Source organism: Bufo bufo, chromosome 3, assembly GCF_905171765.1.
Source record: "Bufo bufo chromosome 3, aBufBuf1.1, whole genome shotgun sequence".
Taxonomy (NCBI): domain Eukaryota; kingdom Metazoa; phylum Chordata; class Amphibia; order Anura; family Bufonidae; genus Bufo; species Bufo bufo.
In genome coordinates, this window is record NC_053391.1 from 207,899,150 (window position 1) to 207,910,734 (window position 11,585).

At 41.4% G+C, this 11,585-nt stretch overlaps 1 protein-coding gene across 1 annotated transcript in view; it reads right to left on the bottom strand.

Moving 5' to 3' along the window:
* Nucleotides 1-7,917, bottom strand: part of TAFA3 (TAFA chemokine like family member 3) — a 554,701-nt gene extending 546,784 nt beyond the window's left edge. The window contains exon 1 of the mRNA XM_040421839.1: nt 7,573-7,917. The gene's annotated coding sequence lies outside the window, so the exon portion shown is untranslated. The remainder of the gene's footprint in view (nt 1-7,572) is intronic.
* Nucleotides 7,918-11,585: the final 3,668 nt, after the last annotated feature.

Here is an 11,585-nt window from a genome sequence, read left to right on the forward strand (position 1 = left end):
TGGGCGTAGCTAAAAGCTCATGGGCCCTAGTGCAAGAGTTCAGCTTGGGCCCCCATCCCTCAGTGCTTTTTGGCAAAGGGCAGGGGAGCACATAGCCTTCCTGCTGCCTGAGGCAAACATTGAAAGGGCACCCCCTCATGCCAAATTCTTAACCTAACCCCTTCCCTCCAGCCAGAGGTGTAAATTGACCAGTATGCACTTTCTATAATGCCAGTGTCTTATGTGGCACAAGGGTCTTTGGGCCCCCTTAGGCTCCTGGGCCCGGTAGCGACTGCTACCTCTGCACCCCCTATAGCTACGCCCCTGAGTCTATCTCATATGTTAGTTTCACCTTTTAAGTAGTTGCCATTACTGAAATAAATGAACTTTGCACGGTATTCTAATTTTTCGAGTTTCACCTGTATGTGGTGTGAATGTAATGTAGTTTACACCTTTAGATGTAAAAGTTGACCTGGGGTTTTCGGTTGTAACTTTTTCGCAAAAGTTGAACATAGTAAATGAGCTGTAATCCAGGTCTAATCTCACTTTAGACATAAACCATTGTGAAAAGTGGTGAGGATCATGAAAAATGTCACAGTTGCTATGAAAATATAGCAGTTGCCATGACTTGAGACTTTTTCTTAACACTACAAAACTGAGATATCTGCTTTCATAAATGACCCCCCAAATCAGCATACATTTTTAACAGCTAGCATTATCAACCTACACAATTAAGATAACTTTTTTAAGCCATATCTCCATTGTTGATGTATTTCCAAACACTGTAAGATAGCGTTCATCTTATGTACGCTGACTCCTTCATTTGATGGTGAAATCTTCTCTCTCCCTCAGCCAAGCCCTTGTCCTACACCGCAGATTACAGCTAACGTATGCATGGTATCACCTCTGATTGCTCTGGGCTTTTGAGTCCTTAAACATGAGATTAAAAGCATCCTAGTTTTATTCCGTTATTTATGTTCTGTTCTGACTTTTACATTTACGGCTGATCATTAATTTAGCCAACATGGCCATCGTAGCAGCTTCAAAGCAGCAGTACTAGATAATTTGTAAATAATTTAGGAGGCAGTTAGAGCAAACAAACATCAACATGTCCCCTGCTCCATCTGATTTCTAGTCCATTTCCAAGGTGAAAAAGGAAATGGGAAACTATTCCGTTTTTTTTTTTTCCACTACAATTTTTTATTTTTTTTCAATTTGTGTTACAAACAGTCGGATCAAGTTTAATCAGTGAAGCCAAAAGCCTTTCATTGTGAATAGACACATTGAAAAGACCCTGGAATAGGTGAGGAATCATGATTTCATTGCAAGGTCTCAAATGTTTTATGATTTACTAAGCATTGGCTGCGCTTTCATGTAGTTTTGCACAATTCTATTTAGCCACTTTTTAGTTACATCACTTCCTGGGAAAGTTGAGTGACAAACTATATGTCCAGCCTACAAGGATTAGCATATAGCTACCAAAATAGGGACAGGCAAATCTGTCTGCCTATGGTGGTTGTACATTCCATTTCCCAGCTGCCATATCCATACTGTATATGTCCCCCACTGGGGCTCTCTCTGTGAGCCAGGTCAGGACAGCTGCTCCATAAGGCCTCTTTCACACTACAGTATGTCGATTTCAGTGTTTTGCATTCCGTTTTTCACAAATCCGTTTTTCCGTTTTTTGTTTCCGTTGTGTATCCGTTTCGGTTCCGTTTTTCTGTTCCATTTTTCCGTATGGCATATACAGTATACAGTAATTACATAGAGAAAATTGGGGTGGGCATAACATTTTCAATAGATGGTTCCACAAAAAACGGAACGGATACGGAAGACATACGGATGCATTTCCGTATGTGTTCCGTTTTTTTGCGGACCCATTGACTTTAATGGAGCCACGGAACGTGATTTGCGGCCAAACATAGGACATGTTTCAAACGGAACGGAAAAACGGAAATACGGAAACGGAATGCATACGGAGTACATTCCGTTTTTTTTGCTGAACCATTGAAATTAATGGTTCCGTAAATGGACCGTATACGGAACGCAAAAAACGGCCCGCAAAACGGGAAAAAAAAAACGGTAGTGTGAAAGAGGCCTAAGACAGGTCTCTTCACGTATCAACCCCTTCAATAATTAGCAAATATAATGTTCAAGACTCTATAAAAGCTGAAACCCAATTCACATGATGCCAGCTATACTGGTTGCCACTCAGCTATCCCATAAGCAGACAAATAATCTAGACATTTGTGACATATTGCTAGGGTATGCCACCAATGTCAGATAGGTGGCTATCCACCTCTGGGACCCACATATTTTTTGAGAACCGGACCTCCAAAGCGAATGGATAGCAGCTGTGCATGCTCAGCGTCCCTCTGTTTATTTCTATTGGACTGCCGAAAATAGCCGAGCACTGACTTGGCTATCTCCGGTGTTCCCATAGAAGTGAATAGAGCAGTGGCCACACTTGAGTGGTGCGCTCTCCATTCACATCTATGGGACTGCCAAAAAAACAGTAGCTGAGCTCGCTCGTTCAGCTATTTTCAGAACCCCCATAGAAATGAATAGGGAGCATGCGGCGCATGAGCAGTGCACTCTCCTTCACTTTCGATGATATAAATCCCAGAATGAGGATATAAGTCCCAGATGAAACAACCCCTTTAAGACTTTGGGGGAAATTCATCAAACTGGTGTAAACTAGAACGGGCTTAGTTGCCCATAGCAACAAATGAGATTCCACCTTTCATTTTTCAGAGCTCCTTTGGAAAATGGAAGGTGAAATCTGATTGGTTGCTATGGGCAACAAAGCCAGTTCTACTTTACACCAGTGTGATAAATCTCCCCCTTTATGTTTAGGTTTATTTTAATTTAAAAGAAGTGTGTGATGGTGCTGTGCGTGGGAAACGATTGTTCTTTTCCATATACATAATCTTCTCTACAAAGAATAAAATGCTACAGCTTTGGAAAAAATCTGAAACGCTGTTGATTAGAATTAGATGGCATTATTGGTTATTCATTTCATGAAAATTGTATATTTATTTTTATTAATTTACTTAAAAATTATATTATTTCAAAATTTTCAGCAGCCACCTGAACTTTGGTATTTTCAATGAATTTATTGGACTTTAGGATTATCTTGTCAAGAGCTACAGTCTACATCTTTACTAGCTGTACAAAGAACGTCATCTGCATGCAACAGTAAGGGCTTTTTCACATGAGCGGATCCCGTGCGTGAAATCCGCTGCGTGAAAGAGAGCCAAGCCCCATTCCGGACAGCAGAGACACGGAGCAGTAACACCTTTTTACTACAAAATCACGGTGACAACTTTATCTCACTGTGATTTTGTAGTAAAAAGATCACAGAAAGGCATGGAGCATTATCAATCATGTTGATGCTCCGTGTCTCTGTTGTCCGGAGCAGGGCTTGGCTCTCTTTTTCATTCAGCGGATCCACGCACGGGATCCACTCATGTGAAAGAGCCCTAATGCCTGTGGCGTACATGTGAATCTGAATAGTAACTATTAAAGGGGGTTTCTCACTTCACCAAATTACATTTATCATGTAGCCAAACTTGAAGGGGTTATCTGGGTTCAGCTCTGAACCCAGACATACCCAAATTTTCACCCAGGCAGCCCTTCTGATATGAGCATCGAAGCATTTCATGCTCCCATGCTCCCCTTTGCCCTGTGCTGTATCGTGCAGAGAAAATACTTTTTATGGAGATCTGGTGACGTACCGGGCTCTCCATAGGTACTGCTAGGTGCGGTACTCTTGCTACACGATGGATAGTTGGCTGAACTCTGCCGTAACCTCCTAAGAAGGAACTGCCATACCTGTCTCCCAATGCTCGTTCCGTGGCTGCTTACTCCTGTAGACTGTAGTTGAAGGTAATACTGGGTAATTGGTTGGAGTTATCTCTTTCACGTGCCCCGGCTGGTGGCACAATGCCGTTTCTACAACTAGTACAGGAAGTGGTCACACACTGTACTAGTTGTACAGTGGACCACTTCCTGTACTAGTTGTAGAAACGGCATCGTGCCACCGGCCGGGGCACGCACCGTGAAACAGATAACTCCAACCAATTACCCGGTATTACTTTCAACTACAGTCTACAGGAGTAAGCAGCCACGGAACGAGCATTGGGAGACAGGTACGGCAGTTCCTTCTTAGGAGGTTATGGCAGCGTTCAGCCAACTAGTCTGTCACTGCTCCAGCGTGTAGCAAGTGTACCTCAGTGGATTGGGGTAAGCGCGGTGCCATTGATATTGAGTTTTTACTTTGACATTTGATAGCAGTTTGTGCGATTCTGCTTTGGCACTGCAGCTATTGATATAGAAGGGAAAGAAAGCGCCAGGGTTATTACTTTCTGTTTAATTCCTAGATATATCTTCTTTCAAGATATACACAATAATAAACCCTAGAAGAAGCATCTATTGTGCAAATAAGCTAACATAATCAATACCGAGTCCCTTGCATTTGAGGAGGCCAAACAAGCGTGAATTCATATTACACATATAAAAAATGCTGAAAAGGCTAATAATAATATTCAAATTTCAATTCTGCATCTTTTAGTCCATTACAGTCTAAAACAGTATTTTGTATGCCTTCTCTGTTTTCATAGCCAAGCTGTTCTCTTGAGTGTGTTGGTCATGCAAGGCAGCAGTTGGAATCCTAGTTACACCTGCACTTTTCTCTATCACTTTTCAAGGTCACTTCTGCTCCAGCTTTCATGACATTTTTTTATTTTACCATTTCACAAATTCTCCACACACCTGCTAAAGGTATACTCTGCCTAGAATTGTTTTTCTTTTTCAAACTTACTTGAAATTTAAAGTAAAACTAAATGAGATAATCTTATATTATATATGGTATTATACAATTTAGTCAAAAATTAATTGCGGTAAAACAAGTCATGTTTCAATCTCCTTAGATGTAACAAATGCCACTGCAATGATTCACTTTCCTCTGATTATGGCTCTGGTGCCTGAATCACATTAAAACCATACTAAACCTAAGGGAAACTTCTAAAAAAGCTGCTAATGACATTCTTGCATATAAATGAACACTAGATATTCTCAGATATGAGCAAAGTAATGATCATGGGCAGATATTTTCTTGGACTTTATGGGAGTAATCCTCTAGGACACTACTCTGTCCCAGCCTTAAATGTTTGTCATCGGGTCAACCCCTCTTGAAAATGAATGCTGGCCTGCTACACAGATGAACGCCACAAGACAGATTTCTGAAATCCAGAATGATCCGCCGCAATAACTGGGGCAGTAAATGGCCAACTATGTCATTCAGTATAGGTGGAGTCCACCAAAGCAAGAGCTTTTCTCAGCTGGTTAATAATAGAAGTTTCTTACTGGGAGGCCTCCGTCTACAACGTCTATATGCCCTACTAATAGAAAGAGGTTCTAGTGGTAAGATAACCCCTTTACATGGCTGTTTATGGGGAACAAAGGGTCATAATCAAATATACAGAAATTTGAGATAACATGGACATACAGTAGTGTCCCTAGTGTTCAAGAAATCCTTCTTTCTCGTTGAGATGCTTATTCACTAGGCCTAACCTTTAGGTGAAGGTTCACCTACAGCAGCTGAGCAAATCATATTTGTGCCAGATTACTGTCTTTATTTTGCCATTTTTCTTTTTAATTTAAGACTTTTGCTTAGGTGACATGCTACACGGACCAGTACGATGGTATCTGGTTCTTCATCTTGTAGTCAAATAAAGTTGCATTAGAAGCAAATTCTACACAAGTCAGTTTCTGCTTCCAAACTCCATCAGTTGCTGTGGGTACTATAAAGCTGTGAAGTTTCCTTTTACCTGACAGTTTTACTTCTGGCTGAAAACAGCCCTGAAGCTATTAAGGAACTCCTCATTATCAGACCTAGAGAACAGCTTAGCCTTGTACTTCTAACTTCACCATATGTACTGTGATAAATAGCAAAATATAGCACTGGCTGGTATAACCTAATTAACAGATGAGGAACGTATCAATGTCTTCCACTATGCCATATTTGTGTCCAGGGTTAAACTGTCAATCTTTCCTTTTTGTCACAAAGCCAGAGGATTCCCATTGGGATTGTGTAAATCTTGGCCTTGCTGAAAGATAACGAGCAAAGGCTCATTCTCCACAGGTATGAGAGGCCTGTGATGCACTTTCTTTGACAGGAATTATTATATTGAGGCTACAGAGTGGTTTTTGACAGAATTCTCCTCATAAAGACAACAGCAAAAATACATAGTACCGAGTACCAAGATCATAGACCCAGAATAATCCTTTAAAAGGGTTGACTACATGGTGTGTATAACTACATCCAAGTTATACTAGACAAATTGCCGATTATTGAGACCAAGACCTAGATTACATTAACTTTCCTTGAGTTTCAGGCCTTAACATGGAAAACAAAAGACGTACAGATTTGTTTCTACTAGTTGACTAATTGTGAGCTGTTCCACAAAGCTCCCACCATGCCTTTCATATGTTCACATCTCACCATACAAGGCAAGACAGATATACATGGACCTTACACAGGGACATAGACATCAACATACACAGATATACACACAAAGATACCCAGATACAACTACATAAGCCTTGGCAATGTAAGGGGCTGTGGGATCTGTCGCAGTCTTGAAATTAAACCTTCACACTGCAGAAACAGTAGCGTAAATTTTATTTTAACAATCTTATTTATAAAAAAAAATTCTGAGCTTGGATATAGATAGACAAAAAGACAGACACACATATATATATATATATATATATATATATATATATATATATATATATATATTAGTTGTATTGCTTGCTTGCATCTATTCTATATAAATATATATTTTTTTTTTATAAAAAAACTAAATGACAGCTCCAGTACAGTTTGTGCTCTACCATAGCATTTGCATTTCTTTTTAATTGGATAAGTGCTTTCACTAAGACTGGGTCCATGAAAAAGTGAAAGGCGTTTTAATATAACACAGTTAAGAGCCAGAGGCATAATACATTACTATACCAAGAATTTTACATACAATATGCAGGACATCAAAGTACCTGAACTGCATACCACGTACACCGTATCATCAGGAATTCAGCTGATGTGCCTAAAAGCCATGCATAAAATGCTTCGTTTGGATTTTTGTATACAATGAAACCTCAGCTAGCTAGCTCATTCACACAATTAACCAGACGCTTTCATTCCTGAACAAGGAGAATACAGAGGAGCATGAAAGTAGTATTACAGGCGAAGCATAGAGGCAAACTTTATGTAGTAGATGCTGATTCTCCCTCCATTCTCCCCTCCAGATCATTAACATGTCTGAATGATTGATTACAGAAAATAAATTGCTCTTCAGATGATTGGAAAAAAATATATAAGAGGACTGGGGGGCCTAGGAGGGTGCCTTGGAATTTTAATTTTCATTATTTTTTCTATCAGTACCACAACGCTGTATCTTAAATATGTACCAGACAGACACCTGTGTCTGATTAACACACTGATTCCAATCATAAATCAAGCAGAAGTTGAAATGTTCCTCCTCAGCAGCTGCAATCACATAGAGGGGATTAGAGCTGGATGTGACCTACCTGTGCTCTTTCTTTAAAATCAATATCCATCAAAGGACCCCAGTTATGTTTCCATGTTCACGGAAGGGTACATCTTCCTCTCAAACCGAACTCAACAAACTTATTCTTCAAGCCCAAGGTTGCAATCCCTCATCCATTAGCTATCCAACAGAAAGGGACAAAGAGGAAGAAAGAAAAAAAAAAGAAAGCAGGTGACCAAAATGGGTTCTCCACAGGAACTCCTGGTTACACCTCCCAACTGCTTTCTATGCTTTGCAGAAAATCAGACTTTCCCTCTAATCCAAAGTGGAGTGTTGATGAGGTCCACAGGTAAAGCAGACAGGTACCTGGCTGCACCTCAGATGGGGACTGTGTGTGTGAGCAGAGGAGTTCCAGAGATGCTAATTCAGAAAATGTTGTCTGGTCCGCCTGCACTGTAATTTGAAAGAGATGCAGCCTGTGGTACCACAGAGAAATGCATTAGGCTTTGACTTCATTGGCAGCCTTAGCTTAAGCAGAATCCTCAGGGACTGGGAAGGAGGTAGGATGGGATGTGAGGGCTGTGGAAGAGGCACAGTGTCCCCTAGTGCCAGCTCTAGTTACAGCATGGACATTCTGTTAAATACTGTAGCATGCTGTAGTGTGAGATGCCCGCAGTGTGCATGGTTTGCTAGGCAATATCTGACTAACAACATGTATTAGGAGTAGCAGCAGTAGTCGTAGTACATGTCTGTACGTGACCTATATTCTAAGATATATTCAAAAAACCTCAGTATCTTTTCTGATACAATAAAGGCACGGTACAATAATAATAATAATTAGGGATGAGCGAATTTCATATTTTGAAGTTTGTGTGCGGGTTCGTGTTGTGGTATTTACAGAATTGCGTTATGGATACCATAGCGCAATTCCATGACCTTGAGAGGCATTCTGTTATTCATTCCGTCTTAATAGAAGTCTAGGAGTCCTCTCCTGCATAACGTAAACCGGAAGGATCCGTTATGCAGCCCATAGACTTCTATTATGACGGAATGAATAACGGAATGCCTCTAAAGGCATTCCGTTATGCATTCCGTCATAGAATTGTGTTATCGTCCGTGGTAACGGAATCCATAACGCAGTTCAGTAAATACCGCGACACGAACCCGCACACGAACTTCAAAAATATGAAATTCGCTCATCCTAATAATAATAATCTTTATTTATATAGCGCCAACATATTCCGCAGCGCTTTACAGGTACAGAGTCATAAATAACATAGCGTCAACAATTAAAACAAGAGGCATGAGGGCCCTGTTGTTCACAAGAGCTTACAATCTATGAGGAGATAGGGGATACGTTATAAATATATGGAGAATGCATTGTTCCCCAGCGAAGCAGCTATTTGCAGCATGTAATGCAGTACTATAGGTAAAAGTTGTGGGATGATGATCAGTAACATCTTAAAATCCCACAGATGGTAACAATGATTTGTGTATGACTAGTTAACAGCTGTGTGCTCTGGAAATGATAGAGTTAATAAATACCTCGCCCCGCAGACGGGTATATCTGCTCTTGGGCTCATTAGTTTAGTGTTATAGTTCTTTCTTACTACACTGAACACAGACATTTTCATCATTGATTGCTTTGGCAATTATCATTGTGACTGTTAAAGTTCCAATACTATACATATTGGGGTAGATTTATCAAAATTGGTGGAAAGAAGAACTGGCTTAGTTGCCTGTAGCAACCAATCAAATTCCACCTTTCATTTTTCAGAACTCCTTCAAAGATGGAATCTGATTGGTTGCTATGGGCAACTAAGCCAGATTTCCTTTACACCATATTGATAAATCTCCCTCAACATGTTCTCTAAAACATCCATGTAATGCCTTTACCATCTGTGACACTGTCCGCGATCCAGCTGTGTTTGATCCATGGCTCTGTGAATTTGAGTCCATGCGTCATCCGGACACTGTTACAGCTTGTTCACACGACCGTAAGGGCTCCGTGCCCGTGCTGCAGGCCGTATGCGGCGGTTCCGCAATACACGGGTCACCAGCCGTGTGCATTCCGCATTCGCTTGAATGAGTCCGCAAATCCGGAGATGCGATGCGGAACGTAACGGAAGCACGGAACAGAACCCCACGGAAACACTATGGAGTGCTTCCGTGGGGTTCCGTTCCGCGCTTCCGCACCGCAAAAAGATAGAACTTGCTCTATCTTTTTGCGGAACGGACGGATCGCGGACCCATTTAAGTGAATGGGTCTGTGATCCTTATGCGGCTACCCCGTGGTCAGTGCCCGTGTATTGCGGACCGCAATTTGCGGTCCACAGTATGGGCAGCACACGGTCGTGTGAACAAGCCCTTAGGCTGAAAAATTGACTGATTACAGAGCATCTTCTAGCAAAGATCCGTGAAAACCACGGACCAAACACGGATGGCATTCGTGTTGTGGACGAGGTTTTTTCAGACTTATAGACCATAATGTGTGTGAGGGATCACAGACAAAATAGGGAATGCTTCCATGGTGCCACCAAGGACACACAGTCCGTGAAAAACCGCTGATGTGCGGATATGGTACATGCTTTAAAGTCTGGGGGGGGGGATTTATCATGAGCGGAATATTTCAGTTTTGCTTGAGTCTGTGTTGGTGTTCTTTATGTCACATTTATCAAATGTTGCACTTTGTTTTAAAAAAAATTGCACTTTTGTCTAGAAAGGCTACTCCAGTTTTGCTTTTCCACCCTCCTACTGGAGTGAGATTGCGACTATTTTAAAATTCTCAGTCATAAATCTAAAGTGAAACTCTTAACATTGTAAACCACATATAACCCATATTTCAAAACTGGAGTGAGTGGTGTAAAAACGCAAAACAGTTTCGCAAATGAGTCCATAAAGTCATATGAGTCCATAAAGTCATTTTGCTTCTTTTAGCAGACAGAATTCTGGAGTGAAGGCTTGATAAATGAGGTCCTATGAGTATGTGTGCTGTCCATGGAGACCACAGAAGGACACGTTAGTAATAGACGTGTGAGAGAGATGTATTGCACCATTATCAGACTGTGCTTCTAACATCCAGAGCCCCGCTCCTGATGGTATACCAAATCAAACTCAAGTAGAACAACATGGGGTCTGTGTGTTATATCTGGACTACTGACACTTAAGGGGAGATTGATTAAAACTGGTGTAAAGGAAAACTTAGTTTTTATCTATAGCAACCAATCAGATTGATCCTTTTAAAGAAGATCTGAAAAATGAAAGGTGGAATCTGATTGGTTGCTATGGGCAACTAAGCCAGTTTTCCTTTACACCATTTTTGATAAATCTCCCCCTCAGTGATTTGCCCAGTTTTTTGTGGTTTAAGTTGTAAATTATGGAATATGTCATATTTGTGCAATTATTTGCAACTTTTCACTCCTCTTGCCACTCACCTACTGCTCATAGTAAGTGCTCGTTTACACGACCGGACCGTTGCCCCTCCGTTCCCCTGCTGTGGACAACAAATTGCGGTCCGCAATGCACGGGCACCAACCGTGGGCCAGCTGCATGCGGATCGCGGAGCCATTCACTTAAATGGGTCCGCGAGCCATCCGTTCTGCAAAAAGGTAGAGCAAGTTCCATCTTTTTGCGGTGCCGTGGGGTTCCGTTCCGTGCTTCCGTTCCGTTACGCACCGCATCTCCGGATTTGCGGACCCATTCAAGTGAATGGGTCCGCATCTGTGATACCGGTGCCTCGTGTATTGCGGACCCGCCGCATGCGGGCCACAATACGGCAATGGAGGGACAATAGTCGTGTGAACGAGCCCTTAGGCCTCCTGCACACGAACTTTTTTTTTATTTTTCTGTTTATGTTCTGTTTTTTGCGTTCTGTATACGGACCGTATACGTAACCATTCATTTTAATGGATCCGCAAAAAAATGGAAGGTACTCCATATGCCTTCCTTTTCCGTATTTCCGTTCAAACATAGAAAATGTTCTATTATTGCCCGCAAATAACGATCCGTGGCTCAATTCAAGTCAATAAGTCCGCAAAAAACTGAATGCATACA